Source organism: Mustela nivalis (genome assembly GCF_964662115.1).
Source record: "Mustela nivalis genome assembly, chromosome: 6".
NCBI classification, from domain to species: Eukaryota; Metazoa; Chordata; class Mammalia; order Carnivora; family Mustelidae; genus Mustela; species Mustela nivalis.
The window spans coordinates 133325391-133346362 of NC_139025.1; the positions used below are offsets into that span (position 1 = coordinate 133325391).

General features: G+C 37.1%; 1 long non-coding RNA gene across 1 annotated transcript in view; it reads right to left on the reverse strand.

The window, feature by feature from the left end:
• LOC309867503 overlaps positions 1-20972 on the reverse strand; it is a 55707-nt gene that overhangs the window by 29186 nt on the left and 5549 nt on the right. The gene's annotated exons all lie outside the window — the stretch shown is intronic.

Below are 20972 nucleotides of genomic sequence, written 5' to 3' on the forward strand. Positions count from 1 at the left end.
GGGCTCTCTACTCAGCAGGGAGCCTGCTTCCCTCTCTCTCTCTCTGCCTGCCTCTCTGTCTACTTGTGATCTCTCTCTGTCAAATAAATAAATAAAATCTTTAAAAAAAAAAAAAAGAAAAGAAAAGGAGAGAGAGAGGGAAAGGAAGGGAGGGAGGGAAGAAGGAAGGATGTGGGAGAGGAAGTGAGAGGGAATGGAAAATGGGGGAAGAAGGGAGAAAGGGAAAGGGAAAAAGAAAGAAAGAGAGAGGGAGGGAGGGAGAAAAATTCATCCACTGCAAGCTTTCTTCTCTTAGAAAAATTGGTAAGATAATGTTTTTTAAAAACTTTACAAGCAGTTTATTCTTACTCTGAATATCTGAGCCTAAGAAAATGTCAGCTAAAAAGAGTTTCTCAGAAGATTCCCAATTCCAAGAAATTAGGGGAAACACCAAAGAAAGGTGTCAGTTAAGATAGGCTATGACCTAATCCAAGTAAAATTTTCTCCCGTGGTAATCAATGATAACTGCTTCTTTTTTTTCTGTTCTTGAAGATATTTTCATTTTCCAGGTCTATTAAAGCTTCCTAAAGTAGAAAATTATCCATTATATGATGAAAACTAGAAAAGCAAAGTGTCTGTAAAATAGGAATTCCTAGAAATAATTCAGAAAGTTGTTTAGGGGGCTTTTGATTGAACCAGAGGCAAGAACTCCTTTGCTTATTTTAAGCTGAAGGGCAGAGCCCCAGAAGAATTGTTTCTAAATAGTGTTGGAAATAGATTTCCTTGATGGTCATGTGTAATTTTTATGTCATGATGTGTCATGAGAAAGGCAAGAGGGGGGAGATACAACTATCTCCAGACCTTCTGAGATACCAAATTTCCCCCAAATAATTAGCTAAATATTCTATTGTAATATCTTTAAACGTTATTCATCAGGAGCATAATGATTGCACACATTAAGGGAAGCCAAGAGAGATGGATATTTCTCATTCCAAACCCACGAGAAAATATGGTAGTTTTCGCTGTTTCCCGTCCCTTCACTTCATATGTCTGTGTCATCAAGTGCCAGCAATAACACCATTCAAAAATAATGTGGTTATAATTTGCAGTGGTTTGATCAACCTGATCCAGGACCTGTGTATGGATTCTCTGACCCACTTCTTTCTCCTATCGATCTCCATCCTGCCCCTTGCGTACATTATAAATCCACCAAGTGGCATGCCACACTGCTCTTCTGTAACATGAATTTATGCTAATGGATGTCTGCATATGCTTATATCACATATCTATATTAAGCTTAATAGTCTGTTACATTGCTTCTTAACCCTGTGTCCACACATGATTAACTTTCCTGATTTCTTTCAAAACCGTTATTAACACAGTGTAGCATTTCACTCAACATGTCACTAAGTTTCTCTGCCTCGTGCTAGAGTTGGGGTGATTACAAAACCCCTAAGCTTTTGCAAGTAAAAAGGCACATCAAGAATTAAGGGCCCCTGAAAACAGGCTCCTTTTTAATGTGTTTGTACAACGTGAAGCTGGCAGGAGCTGAAGTCTAAGTTGCTTAGGCAGTAAGCAAACTGGCTAGTTCTCTCCAAGCTAAAGGAACAACATATCCTGAGAATTTTATTAAAAGCTTATGGAGAAATACAGCACTGGGGAGATACAGACAGATTCAGCAATGAGGTGTGTCGTCCTTATAGTTCTCTGTTTCTGAGGGATTTTAGAAGAATTTCAGAAATTGGCATTAATATATTTCAAATGTTCCACTGCATAGTTGAGTTTAGAACAAATGTGTAGAGTTTAGAACACATGACACAGGGCAGCCACACTATCAAAAAGTGCCTACAGGAAAAAAAATCTTGGAAATGTAGATCAAGACATATTTTGGATGCCTTCTCTTTGGTCAGTAAGCTTGTAGAATCTCCTTGAAGAGAACTTGAAAACCCTGAAATGGTCAATATTGAGGCCAACTCTGAATTGTAAGACACTGTAATCAGTCAGGAAGTAGGAATTTTAGACATATAAGCATCGTAGGAATTTGCCACACATCAAACAACCTGTAGGTCATGATTTGAGTTAAATGTACATGGTGCAGTATGAGAACTTTGTCCATAGCCATTAATAAACTTTGGGCTGAAATAATGATGTCATACATCTCTGAATGACAAAAGAACAAATATCACTATTTTTTCAACGTTATGTGTGTGTGCACACTGTCAGTACTAAAAATAGTACGTGTCTATCTAAAAAAAAATCAATAACAACAACAACAACAAAAAAAAACAACACAGGGCACCTGGCTGGCTGGCTCATGTGACTTTTGATGTCAGGGTCCTGAGTTTAAACTCCACACTGGTGCTAGAAATAACTTTAAAAATAAAAATAAAAAATAAACTTATGTAACTTATTTGTGTTTTTATATTTTATGCATCCATATACATATATTGAGGTAACTTCTAAACATTGCCCTGAAGATATATTTTATTAAAATGTTGAAATTGAGCAGTAGGTCCCCATATACAAGTCTCTCTCTGATATCAAGTTCAATCATTTCTATATGTATGTAGATGACATAGTGATCATTAAAAACCAACCTCTAGGAATAAAACATGACGGATATCCAGTACCTGAATAGTTGAATCTGGATATAATCTAACGTCTACCTCTTGCTAGCCTGTTGACCTTAGGCAAGTCAGTTCACGTTTTAACCTCATTTTCCACATTTACAAAATAAGTATGTCAGCTCTCTTAATCTTGAATGCAATGTGCTCCCACAATATTATAAACATATTATTCCCCCAATAAGCAGGAGAGCCGCATAAACTTCTGCCTCCTGGAGAATCCAGCTCCAAGCACTGAGAAGCTCTGACCCAAGTAAGAAGAATACATCAGCAGTTTCTGGGCTCAATTTTTGGACTCTTATTCCCTCCTGTCCCCACTTTTCTTTAAAGAGGTTCAGCTTCTTTCCATTCATTTGCAAAGCACACTACTATCGAAAGTCTATCAAGTATAATATACTTTACTGAAGGACAAGGAATGACGGAGGAATATTTTGGCAGAATACAGACTGAGAAACAATTTCAATTTGCATGTTAGATCTCTCCAGTTTTTCCGAGGCATTGCTGCTCAGGAAATGCATCAGTTTCCTCCTTACATTTTTGTCTCCCACCCTGGAGTCCTTGGGCTGTAGAAACTTTTCTTGTTCTACCTTTAAGTAGCTTCTCTCATGCTCCAAATTTCTCTAGCCTTAAAACAAGAGCAGTTTTAACTCTCAACCTTTAAGCCAGGCGAGGCATATTTCAAAAGACCAAGTTCAGTAATTTATTTTTCTCATGTTACATTTTTTACTTCCCATTAGAAGAGCTTTTATTAATGGCAGTTCTCCGATGGGCATATGAAGCCATATTAAGGGAGAAATCAGACATGTATCCTGTAAAAGAATATAGATTATAGTCTATATTCAGTTGCCCAAAATAAGACCACAATTTTATTTGTTCCAAAAATATGTATGCAACACATTTTAATGTTTTTTCTTTTTTTCTTTTTTTTTTCTTTCTCAAAGTGCAACTGAGTGAACTTAATCCAGGAGTTGCAAGTACACATATTAATAGGAATCTGGCAGGTAACAGATCTGAATATGGTGAAATTTGAGCAGGCATGTCTTTTCAGACTGACTTGTTTCTCTGTACATCCAACTGCTGCCACGGGTATGGAATTTTAAAGCCTCAAATCATATTTATCTGAAGTATTCTATTTTTTTTAAAAATTGTATTATACAGGCAAAGACAAAATAAATCAGTTTGGCGACTGGCTTCAACCAAGGACTGACTCTTTGCAAACCTTCGTTCAAGCCTCCCACAGGTACCATTGTTTAATGAAATTCCGAGATCCTGAGTGGTCGCCATTTGCAGAAGACCTCCTGGGTCTCTCTTGTCTGCAGTAGACTTAATTTGAGGTTAAATCCTGCGGCAAGCTGGAGTTTGAAGATAAAGGAGATCTAATCTTTGAGCCTCTTCAAATATTTGGAGGACTGTATGAGCTGCTGAAGGTCCCAGAGAGCCTGTAGCAGCCTGAGTACCATTCATGAACTCTTGCATTTTTGCCTACTATGAGAAACACACCTTGTTGACCTTGTTCATATGATGCCTTGTTCATTGGTACCAGCTTAAACACTTTCCCCTATTGTTTTACATAAAGAAATGTTCTGCACTTTAGGTTTTTGTTCTTGCTGATCATATGTATATCTATAACTCTGAAATTACTGAATTTCAAAGCTTATCTGTTGATTAAACATGTCATGCCCTCTATTATGAGAGGATACCATCACAAGATACTTATGCACTTTACACTTGATGTCACGAATACCAGTTTTATAAGACAGAGCTCAAAATGTGCCTCATACTAAATACACTACAATAGACTTCTTATGTGTTAAAAGCGTAGCCATCTGATATACAACACAGCAGATATTAAATATGCTTGGTTGGATAATATTTATTTTGTTATACATTGATATTTATGTTAAAAGCATATGTAACACATATGCTAAATAAACAAGAGAAAACATGTTTTCTATCAGATCAAAACTATCCTTGGTAATGAAACATGCTTTCATTTTAATAAAGATATTTTATTAGATTTCAGAAATGAATAAATGATTCATCATCCTTGAACCCAGAGACATTTCTCTGTAAAAAAGTGGCTTGATTTCACTTATCCTTTTGTCTGTGCAAATTCCCTGTGTGTGCTGCATGGTTTTATTTGAGGCAAAATGCTTGGGAGATTCTTTTCACACGACGTTGCATTAATGAGACCATAAGATTTTTTTTAAGCCAAGTTTTCAAATGAGTGCTTTCTAATTTCAAATTGCCTTTCATATTGTCCATTTTTCTCATTTGTGGCTCTGTTGCAGATTTCACAGAATAAGAAGAGTAGAAAGAACTACAATAAGAAGAATTTTAATGACCCAGTAGTAGCTTCAGTCAATTCTAGTGGGTATGGGGGCAATTATAAATAAAATCAGCAAGTTAAAATGGGAGAAATCATTTATTCCAAAGCTTAGATTATGTGTATTCATTATTCAATCAACATGAACTCCTGATTTTCTAAAACATTTTGCTGTATTTTCTTTTTTTTTTTTTAAGATTTTATTTATTTATTTGTCAGAGAGAGAGCAAGTGAGAGCGAGCACAGGCAGACAGAGTGGAAGGCAGAGTCAGAGGGAGAAGCAGGCTCCCTGCAGAGCAAGGAGCCCGATGTGGGACTCGATCCCAGGACGCTGGGATCATGACCTGAGCCAAAGGCAGCTGCTTAACCAACTGAGCCACCCAGGCGTCCCTTGCTGTATTTTCAACAGTTAAATACCTTCCGTGTGTTAACAGCAGGACAGTTATTCCAATAAATAATTTAACCCCTCATATCCCTTTTCATGACACAAGTGACAAAGGTTAAGAAAGCACATTGATTTTATTCCTGAAACACTTTATAAGGATAAAGATGAAGATCCATGAAATATTTGAAAGTAAGTTACTAATTAAAACATGGTTGAGGTACCAGATAGTAATAAAAGACAAGACCAATTTTTTATGACAAATACTTGACTATGGGTTCTTTATTAATTACTCTTAGACTTCAAGTTGTTTTTCCATTTGCCATTTTAACTAACATTTTCTTTGATTGGACAGAGACACTTTGCTCAAGTGCAAAGAGTCATTTAGAATGACATTTTCTAAAATAAGTTCTCTAAGGAAGGAAAAGATTTTGAAATCCATTAAGTGATGGTAAATACATATTCTCCCACCCTTGGAGTATTGCAATGATTATTAGCGTGTTAAGAGCAGTGGAAGTTGCTTACTATCTCTTAACTCAGTGTATCCCAAATATTTGGTCAAGGAAATCCAATTTTCAGTAACACTTACTGGACAGGAAAAGGTTACTCAAATCCTGAATATTCGTGAGAAAAAACTTTCTTCAGGCCAGGCCCTTGGCTGGCTCCTGGGAGATAAGCTCGAGTTCTGAGAATATTCTGCATGATAAAAGTGTGTGCCTGAGGCCTTGGACCATACTGTTCCAGTTGGATCTCATACATTTATCCTATCAATGTGATTTATGATGAAGGCCTATATTCCCCTGGTGAGGCTATGGACTGAGTACCAAGGTTCCCCCCCCCCAAAAAAACCCTGGACATCAAGGCTTGAGAGAGCTTCCCTGGTTGGCAGCACTTCACATGTCATCATGCATCACTGCTGAAAGAATTAAGCATATCTTTGACTCTTCTGGGAGGGAATACCTGGAGCTTTGCCTTTGGCTTCTCCTGGACTCTTGGACTCTGTTCTATATTCCAGCTGTTGGCGGAATGTTTGTAGTTTTCACAAATTATTTGTTGAAATCCTAATGCCCGAGGTGATGAGGGAAGTGAGTGAATCATGAGGGCAGAGTCCTTATAAAGGAGGTCCTAGTGAGATCCCTTATTCCTCTTCCACATGGGGATGCAATGAGAACTTTGCACTTGGAAAAGGGCTTTTATCCCATGAGACTGGGTATCTTGATCTTAGATTTCCAGTCTCCACAACCATGAGAAATACATTTCTGTTCTTTATAAGCCACCTAGTCTGTGGTATTTTGCTCTAGCAACCTGAATAGAGGAAGATAGTGTCTTCTCCCTTTGTTGATTTTGACCTGTATCCTTTTGCTGTGATAATTTATTACAGCTGTACCATGGGTATAGCAAGTTTTCTTAGTTCTCTGAGTTCTTCCAGAAATTTGTCAAGCCCCTGTGTGGTCTTTAGGACCTTTGACATACCTACTTATTAATACTGAACAGAAAGGAATTTGGGGGGGAAAGTGTTGGAGCTATTTGCCACCAACTGAACTTAGAAAACAATTTTTTTTAAAAGACTGGTGATCATGGTAACATTGAGTTCCCTCTGATGCAAATTTAGGAGAAGAAATAAAACATACAACTATCAGACGGTATGGATAAGCAAGCTGTCTTTGGTAACTTTGATGGGGCCTGTGGATATTCTATTCATTAAAGGAAAAGATACAGATTGTAAGGGCCTACTTAGCCAGAGTGGCCCCACCTTGGTTGAACAACCATTTTGATGTTTATGCAGTAAAACTTAAACTGACCTGGCCCCCCCAACCCCCCCCACCCCCCCCACCCCCCGGGGAACTTTTTTAAAAGCAAGTCCTGGAAACCAGTCCCAGGTAACAAAGCCCAAATGCAAGGGTGGGTCAGTTCAGGTAAAGATAACAGCCCGAATGCAAGGATGAGTCCAGTTAAGTGGAGACATCCAATCAGTAAAGCACGCATACTGTCTCTCTAGCTACCAAGGAGTGTGGGCCCCGCCTTTTGGGTGCAGGTTCTGACCAAGGTGATAGGCTTGTTCAAATAGCTATTATGGGTTGAATTGTAATTCAATTGGCCACCCCTGTGTGACCTAGCATGACTGTGCAGCTTTCTCTGTGTGTTACAATCTCACTGGCCACCTGTGTGTGGCCAGGCCCAACCACATTGCCTTTTCTCTATAAAAGTTAGTCTGTGAGGCAAGGAAGGTTCCCCCTTTCTGTAAGGGGTGGCCCCCACCGGTCTGTTTGATGATTGGTTTGATTCTCGATGCTTGGTGCAAAATAAAGCTTTGATTGACCTTTGCTTTGTATCAGTCTCACTCCTTTGACTATGGACCCATTATTGGGGGACCCAACAGAGATATCTGATTTTGAATCAGCATACATGCATATGCAACATAGACCTACACTTACAAACAGATATTTTTTTCCACACATTTTTCACCAATTGATGAAACACATATACATAATGAAGCCTTTAATGATTGATACCTGAATTACTATTTACTACTCTGGTTTGTGCTGACTGGTAAGGTGGCAAATATTTCTTCTTATTTGGAATCTGACCTGAAGACAAATCAAGTAAAAAACACGATGCCAGGGATATGTCCCCTATGCTTGATACATACCAGTGAAATCATAACTCAGGTATGTCAGATTTGTTAAAAAACAGAAGGTAAGTACATTTTTTACTGTACATATAGTGTTGAACAATCAGGAAAAATATGTATCACTCAAATGCGGAACAGGGAGTCACCACAACTATATTAACTCCCTTATTGGCCATTCTCTGGGATAAAAAGAGCATTGGTGATGAAACCAGATAAGAACTAAGAGAGGTAAATACAGTGGAATGTTAGACCATTATGGGGATTGAGCGAATTGCATAGAGGAATAAAAAATGGAAAAGGAAATTAGACTTCTCACTAGTGGAAAAAAATGACTAAGCAACTCTGGGATATGTTACAACAAGCTCCTGAATAAAATAAATAGGAAGTATTTTTCAGGCTGTGGGGGATTGAATGAATGCAATCAATCTTCCTTGTGTGGGAACTGCATCACTCTTACCCATAAGCTCCCTCTAGTGAATTAAAATCTCACAGCAACTCAACCGGTAAACAGTAGGCTTGAGCAAAGGCCACTTAACTAGGACAATCTCCCGCACATAACCAGTCAGTCCCACAGTAATACTGCATTTTATTGTGAGCTTCTTCTGTAGTAAACCATTTTATAGTTACATTTTCTTTTTTCTTATGCTAATTATATTAGGCATATATATGCACAATCACCCTTACTATGACAATATGATAATTTCATCATTTTCAATGTAAAAAAGCTGACCTCATTTTTGTTTTGTTCTGTAGAGTATAGTTCTCTGTGTCTTTGGGAAATTGTTCTTAGTTAAGTATGGTGTAAATATTATGAAATTTATTTCATAGGTCCAACAAAGGTGGCTGGCTTTGGGGATATTTCTACATCCTTCTACTTAACAAACATATATCAAGGATGCAATACATAAAAGGTCATCTACTAGGCCAGTAAAATGAGATATTAATTCCATTGGCTCCTGATAAATTAACAATCCTGTCATGAAGAAGTTAACACATATTATTATAATAAACATAGAAGAAATTCACAGATAAAAAAATTGTATCTCTGAAAACAAAATTATGAGAATTTATAATAACTCATGTTCCTGCTACTGAAAAGAAATTCTCTTATAGCTGAATTGATGGGCTATCAACTTTGAGCTGAGCAGTGCAATGGAAACATCTGTTCAACTGGAGAAACCAAAGAGGTTAAGTCACTTAATGAGAAAGAATGAGGAAGAGCAAAGACAACTAGTTGGAAGAGTAAGGAAGCAAAAGGAAGACAAGGATAATTAATTCAGAGACCCAGGGAGTAAGAATGCTTGAAAAAAGATGGAGAAAGAAAAAATAGTGGGAAAGTGACAATAAGTTGAGTATTTGACTATAAATAAGGAATTAGAAAATGTATCTTAAAAAATGATTTACTCTGAGACTATGATATGATCTCTATCCATATCCTTAATAAATATTCATTAAACATCTCTATTACTCTTCAGTAGAGTTCCTGGGTAATTAAAAAATTCTTTTTTTTATGTATTTACTATGTTATAAATAATAGGTACTCAACCATTTGCTGAATTGAATCTTCTTGGTATTTAATTCGGTGGAGAAAAGTTCAATTTTAAGTCTGTCGTGTTTAGCCTAAAAACAATGATAGGGAAGTATACTTGGATGATATCCTTTGTTCAGTGGAAGTACTCAGTGAATTTCCAGTCTTGTTTAGGGCAGTGGTTCACCTGGTAGACTTGAAAACTTTGTGATATTATAAGATGGCAGCCAGCTAGGGACAGCATTCAGGCTCACACAGGCTCCACATAATTACACATAACATGCGATAGCTGTATGCCAATCCAGGATTAACCATTTGGTCAAAGACATTTAAAGCTTAAGCAGAGCACAACATTTGAAAGAATTTCTAGAAGGCTTACTATATCAGAGATAAATAACTATTTTCTCATCCTTAGAACCTCAAGTGTCTTCTTTGTGGCCCTGTCCCGAATGTGATACATTTTAAGCAGTAGGGTATGTGCTAGTAAGCCAGCCCACCGGGGGTGGGGGGGATGTAATTAATAATAAGCAAATAAGTAAATGTCCTGATTTGTAGCTTTTGCCAATGTCTGTGGTATAGATATTTATACCTAGTGGATTTCAAACTGCCATTGGTTTCACAACCAACTCACAGTCATAAACTAGCTCCAGCTCACTATACCAGGTAAGTCCTGATGCTCTGACTTGATGATAAGGACCCTAGAAGTCCAAGATCATGGCCTAAATCAGACTAGGAGCCCAGATCTGGAGCCTGGGGAAAAGCCTATGACTCCTCATCATCGTGGCCATCTTCTGTAATCCAGCTCCCTCCTGGTAAAAGGGAATGTATTGCTATGGACAAAAACAACTTGCATTGACCAAGACAGAAATTTAGACAAAGCCATAAGCTGAACGGAAACATTTATGGTCATTTCCACTGTTTTTAGATACTTCACAAATTTCTTAAATTTTCTAGATGTAACATCACCATCTACAAAACCAAAATAATGCTTCATGGAAATGAGGAGGGTAGCATATGAAACTAGACTTTTTAAAATAGCATCTCAAATCACAAGATGTATTATGGTCTGTAAAACCAGACTGCAAATTAGCTAGAATGCCTCAAACAAGGTAACAGACTAGACATTTGCACTGTCTCCTCAGATACTAGGAAAGGAGTTGAGGAACAGAAAGATTGCTGAGGTGGCAGAGAGTAGAACTGGATCTGAAGGAAGGGCGTTGGAGAATTTGGGAACAGAGTGTACCGCTCAAGTGTGGAACATGAATGGGGACCCAGGGCCCTCAATGGACGGATCAGACCTTCCTGGGGAAAGATGCCCTGACTTGCTCCTTCTCTTCTCACCTTCGTCCCCTCTCAGCTGGGAACAGTGAGGAAATGACTGTAGACCATGTGCTAGTTTACAGCATTTTACACTGAGGCTCTTTCTTCTTTGCCTTTGACTTGTGAATGACTAAGAATTGTCCCATTGTAAAAAGTTTCTCAAAGAACAAGACTTCTATTTTACCTAATAATGCCAGAATGGACAGTAGGCAAACAGGCAGCGCCTTGTTTCCAGCTGCCACTCAGGCTCTAGAATTGTTAATGGGTTCCCTAGGCTGGGCTGGCTCTGCTTCTCTGGCTTTTCTGTCTCTGGCTGCACAGTCATGAGGTAGAAACACTTCACAGATAAGCCACTCTCTTCTCTTTAATTTCACCTTTAATTTGTCAGGTGAAATATCAGGGACTTTTAGCATCAAAATGAAAACCACTCCTAAAATCCTCGTTCTCAGTGGGATCTGAACAGACAGGAAAGGAAGGACTGCAGTTTATCCCCATACACTGTGAAGTGCTTGTAAGAGCCTATTTAGCCAGAGAGATTTCATCTCGGTTGAACAGCCATTTTGTTGTTTATGCAGTAAAACTTAAACTGACCCAGCCTCCCTCCCCCCAAGGGACTTACTTAAAGCAAGTCCAGGAAACCAGTCCCAGGTAACAGAGCCCAAATGCAAGGGTGGGTCAGGCCAGGTGGAGACATCCAATCAGTGGGGGTGCATACTGTCTCCCTAGCTACCAAGGAGTGTGCGCCCCGCCTTTTGGGCACCAGTTCTGACCAAGGTGATAGGCTAGTTCAAATAGCTACTATAGGGTGAATTGTAATTCATTTGGCCACCTGTATGTGACCTAGCATGACTGTGCAGCTTTCTCTGTGTGTTGCAATCTCATTGGCCACCTATGTGTGGCCAGGCCCAACCACATGGCGTTTGCCCTTTTAAAGTTAGTCTGTAAGGCAGGGAGGGGTTGCCCTTTCTGTAAAAGGTGGCCCCAACTGGTCGGTTTGATCCTTGATGTTTGGCACGAAATAAAGCTTTGCTTGACCTCCGCTTTGTATCAGTCTCGCTCCTTTGATTAAGGACCCATCAGTGCTGAGGTGGAAGAAGGGGAGGAATGAGAGCCAGACATATTCCATATTTAAAAAAAGCGGACACTGAAACTGGTTTGCTCCAATATCGTTAGTGCAAGTTCATATTTCATCACTAAATGTTGGCCATTTACAGCATAATCAGACCTTTTTAAACCTTCTCCACTGAAAGGGACATTAGGATAAGAAATTACAGCACAAAAAGGAACTTAGAATGGACAATAGTGTGAGCTCTATACGAAAATGTCAGGGTCCTTAAGAGAAGAACATGTAAAACTATTATGACAAGTGCCGTGGTAACATTTGATGTCTTCAGCAACCAAGGATGAAGATTTTTGCTGGAGTTATCTTAGATAAGTAGAAAGAGTAAGACCCTTTCAGGTTCATCTTAAGGGAATTCATTTGTTTTGAATAACAGAAGAAGTTTTGGTTCTCTTTGCTTACGTTAAGCTTATAGTGTTGTTCAGTGGGTCTCATGGACAAAATATGCAGACGTTCAAGAAGTAAAATTTATGAAAAGATAAAAATATGAGATTTCTAGAATTCCATTTAAAACACTAAAATAACAGGTAAAATTTTTATAATACACATTTTAAAATAAAAAATAAAGTATATATCAGTAGACATAAAAATATAGAAAGATAGTGACTTAATTTGATTTAAAAGTTGAATTAGATAAATTGTGAACATTTTGTTATTTGTGCGTGCATGTGTTCAATTTAAAACCAAGATCTTCAATTCAACTTTAGAAGAAGAAAAAAAAAATACACACACACACACACACACACACAAAATTGGAGGAAGGAAAAAAAACATTACCCAACTGTTTAGAATAGCATCCTAAATTTAAGCCAAATTTTGCTTTATATATTAAGTTTCATCTTCTATAAGGGAAAATATATTCATGAAAGCAAATATAACCATGCCTCCTTTTGTCTTATGTACAGAAGATGCTTATTCTCCAAAATCAACAATATATGCATATAGGGAACATTTCCACAGATATAAGTCCCTAAACAGCATTTATAGTAGATTAAATGTAGATTTCTAATGTAGAAATATAGATTTCTACACTATTAAAATGGATAGAAGCCCCTAAACAGCATTTATAGTAAATTAAATGTAGATTTCTAAGAGTTCACATCTTTGCCACAATAAACCAACCCCGAGTGCAACAGATAGAAGCAAAAGGAAAGGGGTGGGTTAGATGTTGGGGACAGCAAAGCAGAGGGGAACCCAGGTGAAATCACACCAATCTCACCTAGAGGCAATACTGGTAAATATTCAACTAGCCTTTTGGTATTCTGCCCCCCCCTCCTTTTTTTTTTTTTTTTTTTTTTTTGCAGGAGAAATGCCATTGCTTATTGTATAAAGAGATCTTTTTTGCAGTAGATCCAACATACAGGAATTTAAGAAAACCTTGAAATGACAACTCCTGAACCATTCACATTACTATACATAGTATGGGGATTCATTCATCTTTCATTCAAAAAACATTCATCGGACAAGTGTTTCATGCTAGGACTGTCTCAACTTCTGGCTGAATAGAGTGAAAAATAAAAGTCATTGCTTATAGTCTCAGGGAGGATACAGGTGTGTAAGAAAATATCACGCACTGAATTCTATAATAGACATGATGGATGAAGTATTATGGGACATGAGAGGAAGGAAAAATTAACAGTACACCCCCTGAGTGCAAGAATTGAATAATCCTTTGTATGTAGAAAAAGTGACATTAGACAGTCTCCAACTTTGGATGGCAATAAGGAAAACGTTAAATGAAAATCACTACCGTTGTATTCCACTTCCGGTGACTATGGAGTAAGTGACCACCAGACAGACTCATAGTCAGAGAATGAGTGTTAACTCTTCATATAAGGTAAAAGGCAGCAAACAGACCTTAGTGAATTGTGCATCCACTAGGAGGAGGGGGGGAATGAATGAAGTTAGTTCCCATTTTTTCAACTTATAGGGAAATAAAGCAAAAGAGGTTGCTATGTGGTGAGCCAGAAATTTGAAACCAGTGAATCCATGATTTCTGAAGGTACTGGGAGAATTGTGAAATGGAAACGGCCAGAAATGTGATCCCCAAATTCTGTCTACCAATATTTCCAACTGATTCTCCACCATGCATCCGTGGAAGAGACTGAAAGCAATGCAAGATGAAGTCAAAGATGTGAGAAGAGACCAAATTTAATGCCCAAGATGGTATTTGTAATTTAAGCCCACCAAGATAATTCCTTGCTAAAACAAAACAAAACAAAACATGCATCAGATAATAGTAAAGAACTCAAAATCACCAGAGTTTAACACTCACAGTGTTGATCTAAAGTTATCTGACATATGGAGAACCACAGAAATAAGAACCTGTCTCTAAGACAAAAGAAAATCAGCTGAAACTGGTCTAGAGATGGCCCACATGTTAGAACCACCAGGCAAGGATTTTGAAGTAACATGTGTAAGATTCCTCACTTCAGTAGACCTCTACATGTTTGCTATGAATGAAAAAAAAAAAAAAGAAAGAAAGAAAATAATAAGAAATAGCTTTAAAAAAAAAAAGGCAAATGATATATAAGAACCAAAATAGAAACAGAAGCTGCCCACAAGAGATGCACTGCAAGTATAAGGGTATAGATAGGCTGAAAGCAAATGAATAGATAAAACATGAAAATAGTATGTATAAAAAGGAAATAAATGACTCTACTAATATCAGATATAATAGATTTCAAGAAAAAAACTATTATCAGAGATCAGAGATCAGAGGGAGACTTCCTAATGATGAAAGTATCAATGAATCAAGAAGACATAACAATTATAAATGTACATGGATCAAATAACACAACTAAGAATAATTTAGCAAAAATTCACAGAACCAAAAAGAAAAATAGAGAATTACTCCATCATAATTTAAGATGTTAATATCATTCCCTTAGAAACTGAAGAAACAGGGTGCCTGGGTGGCTCAATGTGTTAAGCCTCTGCCTTCAGCTCAGGTCATGATCTCAGGGTCCTGGGATCGAGGCCCACACTGGGCTCTCTGCTCAGCGGGGATCTTGCTTCCCTCTCTCTCTGCCTGCCTCTTTGCTTATTTGTGATCTCTATCTCTGTCAAATGAATAAATAAAGTCTTTAAAATTTTTAAAAATAAATGAAGAAAATTAAAAAAGAAGAAACTGAGGAAACAACTATGCAAAAGATCAAAGGATCTGAACAATGCTATCAACCAGTTTGACTTGCATAATTTTAATAAGACACCAAAAACATACAGAATATCCATTTTTTTTTCCAGGGCACATGGTATGTTTACCAGGAAAGACCATGTGCCATACCATAAAACAAGTCTTAATAAACAAGAGAAGATTGAAATAATTCAGAACCCATTTTTGACCAAACAGGATTCATACTATAATAATCACAATAGTAACAGTAATAACAAAGCAAGAAAAAACAACATGCATTAAAATTAAAGAACACAATTCCAAGAATATATGAATCAAAAAAATTACATGATTCTCTATAATATAGAGAAGAAATTACAAGAGGTCATGAGAAAATATTTTGAATGAGTATACAGTGTACCAAGATTTCAGGGCTTTGGTTAATACAGTACTTAGGGAAATTTTATTGCTTTAAGTGTTCATATTAGCTTTAAGTGTTCATATTAGAAAGAAAAACATAAATCCAGGCATCTAAGTTTTCATCTTAAGAAATTAGTAAGGGAAGAACAAATTAAACTCAAATGAATTTTTAAAAAATTATGAAAGCAGAAATCAATGAAAGAGAAAGTGAAAAAATAATAGGTTGTTATTTCTTTGAAAAAAATTTTTTTAAATATATTTTTTAAAACATTGACCAAAGAGGTAAAAATATGAATAGAATGATCAAAATTAGAAATGAAGTAAGGGACATCACTACAGATCATGTACATGTTACAAAAAAATACCATGAAAACTTTTGTGCCAATAAAGGTGAGAATGATTGTGAAATAGGCAAATTTCTTTAAAAACAAAGACTATCAACTAAGTCATGAAGATATAAAAGTTAAATAGCTCCAATCATAAATATATATTAATTCTAAATGAAGAATCTTTCCCACTGCAGTTTAGAGAGAGAGGGCCCTATGACAACCCTGATTCTGAAACCACTTATAATATTGGGGGGTCTCTGCTCCCACCCTCAGATTTGATAATTTGCTAGAAGGACTCATGAAACTCACGGAAGCTGTTATATATCAAGATATGGTTTATTACAGTAAAAGGAGAGAAATTAAAAGTCAGCCAAATGTGGCTCAGTGGATTATGCCTCTGCCTTTGGCTCAGGTCATGATCTCAGGGTCTTGGGTTCGAGCCCCACATCGGGCTCCTCTCTGCCTACTTGTGATCTCTGTCAAATAAATAAATAAAATATTTTTTTAAAAAATCAGCCAAAGGGGGAGGCTTATGTTACATAGTATGGGAAATTTTGAAAAACAAAGTTTTAAAATGTCCTGTGCCAGGGGAGTCACAAGGAGTGCTAATTTTTCCTAGCAACTATATGTACTGATATAAATGGAGCACTGCCCACCAGAGCAGCTCACCTGAGCCTTGATAATCTAATTTTATTGAACTTAGTCTCTCCTACAGATATGATTGACCACATAAATGGTCATGTAGCTGACCTCCATCTCTAGCACTAATAGAGGTGGGGTTCTTACAATGTGACCCAAAGCCCCACCATAAATTACATTGTTAGACTTCATGGTGTGGCCCAAGGCTTCCAGGTAAACAATGGCACTCTTATCAGGCAGGACATTCCAAGGTTTAGAAATCACTTCCCAGGAGCTAAGATGAAAGGCCAGACCTTTGGATAGGCAAATTCTTTTCTACACACCCATGAGGAAAAGTCCAGATCCTGCTCTCCTCCTTAATAAATTCTATCAAACACTTAAGGAAGAAATAACATTCAGGCTACAAAAGTTCCTTCAGAAGATGGAGGAGAAGGAGATATTTATTTTGTCATTTTTTGAGGGCAGGAGAACAGCGATCTTAAAATCAGGTAAAAGCATCAATTTTGAATATAGACACAAAACTACTTAGTGAAGTATTATCAAGTGAAGTCTATCAAGATATGAAAGGATAGACATCATACCCAAGAAGTGTTTGTCCCAGAATTTCAATGTCATTTCCACATTTGGAAAACCAAACAGTATAACTACCCAAGTGGACAGAATAAAGGAGAAAGCCATATGATCACTGAAGTAGATGAAGAAAAAAAAACATTTTGGTGAAGGAGCAGAAAGCTAGCTGATCCCCTGAAAACCTCCCCCAACCCCTCACTCCTGGGAGGTACATGTGTGACATTCTTCCAGGAATCTCCCAACTGTCTTAATGTTGGTACCTTGCTAGAAGTGAAAATGTTAGTACCTTGCTAGTAACTTGACAATGACATGGCCTCCAATATCTTGTAGGTATCTTGTAGGTTGGTCTTTTTTAGCATAGAAAAATTCTTTTGAAACTTCCCTTTTCCTTACTTCCCCCAACTCCACAGTATATAATCACCACTCCTCAAGACCCCTGGTGCTACAGCTCTATTGGTCCTGGTGCTTTAATAAAAACTACCATTTTGAACCAAAGACATCTCAAGAATTCTTTCTTGATCATGGGCTCTGGACCTCTCCCCACCAAACCTCACCTATATCCCAAAACCACATCAGTTTCACATAAGTTGACACCCATTCATAAAGAAAAAAAGAAAAAAGAAAAAAAGAAACAAACTGAGAAAAGAGAACTTTTCCAGTTTTTAGCAAATGAAACATAGTTGGAGATTTCTTCAATCTGAGTGAAAAGATGTGGGAAACCTACAGTCAAATCATCCTCTACAGTGAGCAGATCAAGGCTTTCTATCTAGAAGCAAGAATAGGCAAGGATGTCTCTTCTCACCACTAATTTGCAACATTATCCAACTTCTTAGACAAAGCACCAAGGTAAGGAAAAGAAAAAGGTATATAGTTTGGAATGAAAGAAATGAAAGTGTCTTTATTTGCAGGTAACATAATAGTTTGTGGGGAAAATCCTAAGGAGTAAAGGGAAGTCTTCTAGAAATAAAGGTAAACTTAGCTTGAAGGATACAAGATCTATATTAAAAAAGACAAAGTAAATTGTATGTCTACATGCTAATAATGGAAAATTAGAAAATAAAATTGACTACATTTACAATAGCATTGAAAAAGTACTTTGAAATAACAAAGGATAAGCAAGATATCTACACTGAAAACTGTGTAACATAGCAAAAGGAAATTTTTAAAGACCTTAGAGAATGGAAAAGTATACCAGATCCATGGGTTATAAGACTTGAATTGAAATATTTTTTGACAAAAGTGTCCATGTAATTCAATGGTGAAAAGAGGTTTTTTGTTTTGTTTTGTTTTGTTTTGTTTGTTTTTTGTTTTTCAAGAAATGATGGCGGAACAAATGAATTATCTGCATGGGAAAAACATCAACTGGCAATTTCTTCACATTATAAATAAAATGGATCAGATATGATAAAACTATTAAGTATAAACCAGAACATACAGAAAAAAATTATGATTTGGGGTTAGGGCTATATTTCTCAAATAAGACACAAATAAACACAATTCCAAAAAGTGAAAATAGTAATGACAATAACAATAATAGTAATAGTAATAATAACAACAATATAATTAAAAACATTTTTTTTTTTTTAATGCAGTTAAAAAGCAAAAGGGAGGGGGTGCCTGGGTGGCTCATTCCTTAAGCCTCTGCCTTCAGCTCAGGTCATGATCCCAGGGTTCTGGGATCAAACTCTGCATCAGGCTCCCTGATCAATAGGAAGCCTACTTCTCTAAACCTCACTCCCTCTGCTGGTGTTCCCTCTCCTTCTGTGTCTCTCTGTCAATTAAATAAATAAAATCTTAAAAAAAAAAAAAAAAGTAAGGAAAACCCCAGATAGGGTGAAAAGGTTTGCAAAACATGTATCTAAAAAGGACTTTATGAGGTGCGCCTGGGTGGCTCAGTGGGTTGAAGCCTCTGCCTTCAGCTCAGGTCATGATCCCAGAGTTCTGGGGCTGAGCCCCGTGTCGGGCTCTCCACTCCACAGGGAGACTGCTTCCTCCCCTTTCTCTCTATCTGCCTCTCTGCCTACTTGTGATCTCTGTCTGTCAAATAAATAAATTAAAAAAAAAAAAGGACTTATGAAATCAAGAACTTATTAAGAACTCTTAGGACCAAGTAATAAAGCAGGCAACCCAATTAAAAAGTGGGCAAATAGTTGTTTCAGTTACAATAGAAGATACAAGAATGACAATAAACATGATAATACATGCAACATCACTAGTCATCAGGGTGATACAGTTAAATTGTGTGTGTGTGTATATGTGTGTTTATATATATGTGTGTGTATATATATGTGTATACATATATATACACTGAAATATTATTCAGGCATAAAAATGAGTAAGTCCTACCATTTATAAAAACAAGGCATTATGTTAAGTGAAATAGATCAGACAGATAGATTACTTATATGTGGAACCAAAAAAAAAAAAAATCCCACAAAAACAAAAAGCCAAATTTAGGGGAAAAAAATAGACCAGATTTATGGTTATTAGAGGTGAGTCGTGGGAGAGGCAGAATTGGAGGCAGGTGGCCAAAAGGTACAAACTTTCAGTTATAAGATTAAGTAAGAACTGGGGATATGAAGTCTAACATGAGACTAGAGTTAACACTGCTGTGGGTTATAAAGGGAAGTTGTTTAGAGAGCAATCCTAAGAGTTCTCTTCACAAGAAGAAAATTTTTCTTTTTTGTTTGCTTTTTTCTTGTTATTGTATCTCTATGTGATAATGAATGCTAGCTAAAATTATCATGGTAATTACTTCACAATACATGCAAGTCAAACCATGATGCTGTACACCTTAAGGCAGTAGAGTATGTCAATTATATCTCAAACTTGAAGGAACTTAAAACCATAATGAAATACCATTGCACATCCACACGAATGGCTAAAATTCAAAAGTCTGTTAATATAAAAAATGCTGGAGTTCTCACATGTTGTCAGGGGGATGCCAAACGGGAATAACCCCTTCAGAAAATGATATTGAAGTCTCTCATAAAGTTACACTTAACACTTTTCAAAGGACCCAGTGATCTGACTCCTAAGTATTTACCCAGAGGAAGTGAAGGCATAATTTCAAAGAATGACTTTCGTGTGTAGGCTCAAAGCAATATTATTCATGAATGAATCTCAAAAATACTATGTTAAGCCAAAGAAATCAAACCAATGGCAAAATATTGTATGATTGTCTCCTGTGAAGGTGTAGGAAGGGTAGAACTATAATGACCGAAAAGAGGTCAGTGGTTGCCCACGCCTGAACACAGGGGAGACAGTCAAGGGCAAAAAACCATGAGGAAACTCTAGGGCCCTGGAAACGTCCTGTTTCCTGATGGAGGTGATAGTCACCTGATAGTGTACAATTACCAAAATTCATCAAATACATACTTTAAAACTGCATGTTTTGTTGTATGCAAATTGTACTTTAATAATGATAAAAATTGATAAATTCTCCAGCCCTTTAGCCGATTATTAAAGCTCTAAATGTCTTTCAGGGTATACCCTGCTGTCCTTTTCTTAGTGTAGAAGTCTGCAGAGTTGAGGATCTCTCTGGCTTGGAGCCACAGCTGTGAGACACCACCCTAGCAGGAAGAAGAGAGAGACCTTCCTTCTGAGGCAGAGTCGCCTGTCCCTGGGGCACTCACTTCTTTTGTCCTAAACTTAATGTGAAGGCCACTTCCATCAATATAGCCCATGAATCCTTCACAACTGCTTGGATAGGCTTTGCTTCTGAACTCTGTGTTAAACTTACAATTTCAGGTATTCTGTTGGCCTAGATTATCTCAATCACTGCTTTTTATACCAAAGCAATAACCATGTTGGGGGAAAAAAAAAAAAAAAACAAAACCAAAAAAACTGAACGCTGCTGACGACTGACCATTTCCTTCAGGTAAATATAAGTCACCAAGTGCAGTGATTTCTCTATGCATTTTTATCTGTGGATTCCCTTTCTATCCTTTCCACAGAGAGCCCTTAGTTAACTATTGCTGAAATTGGA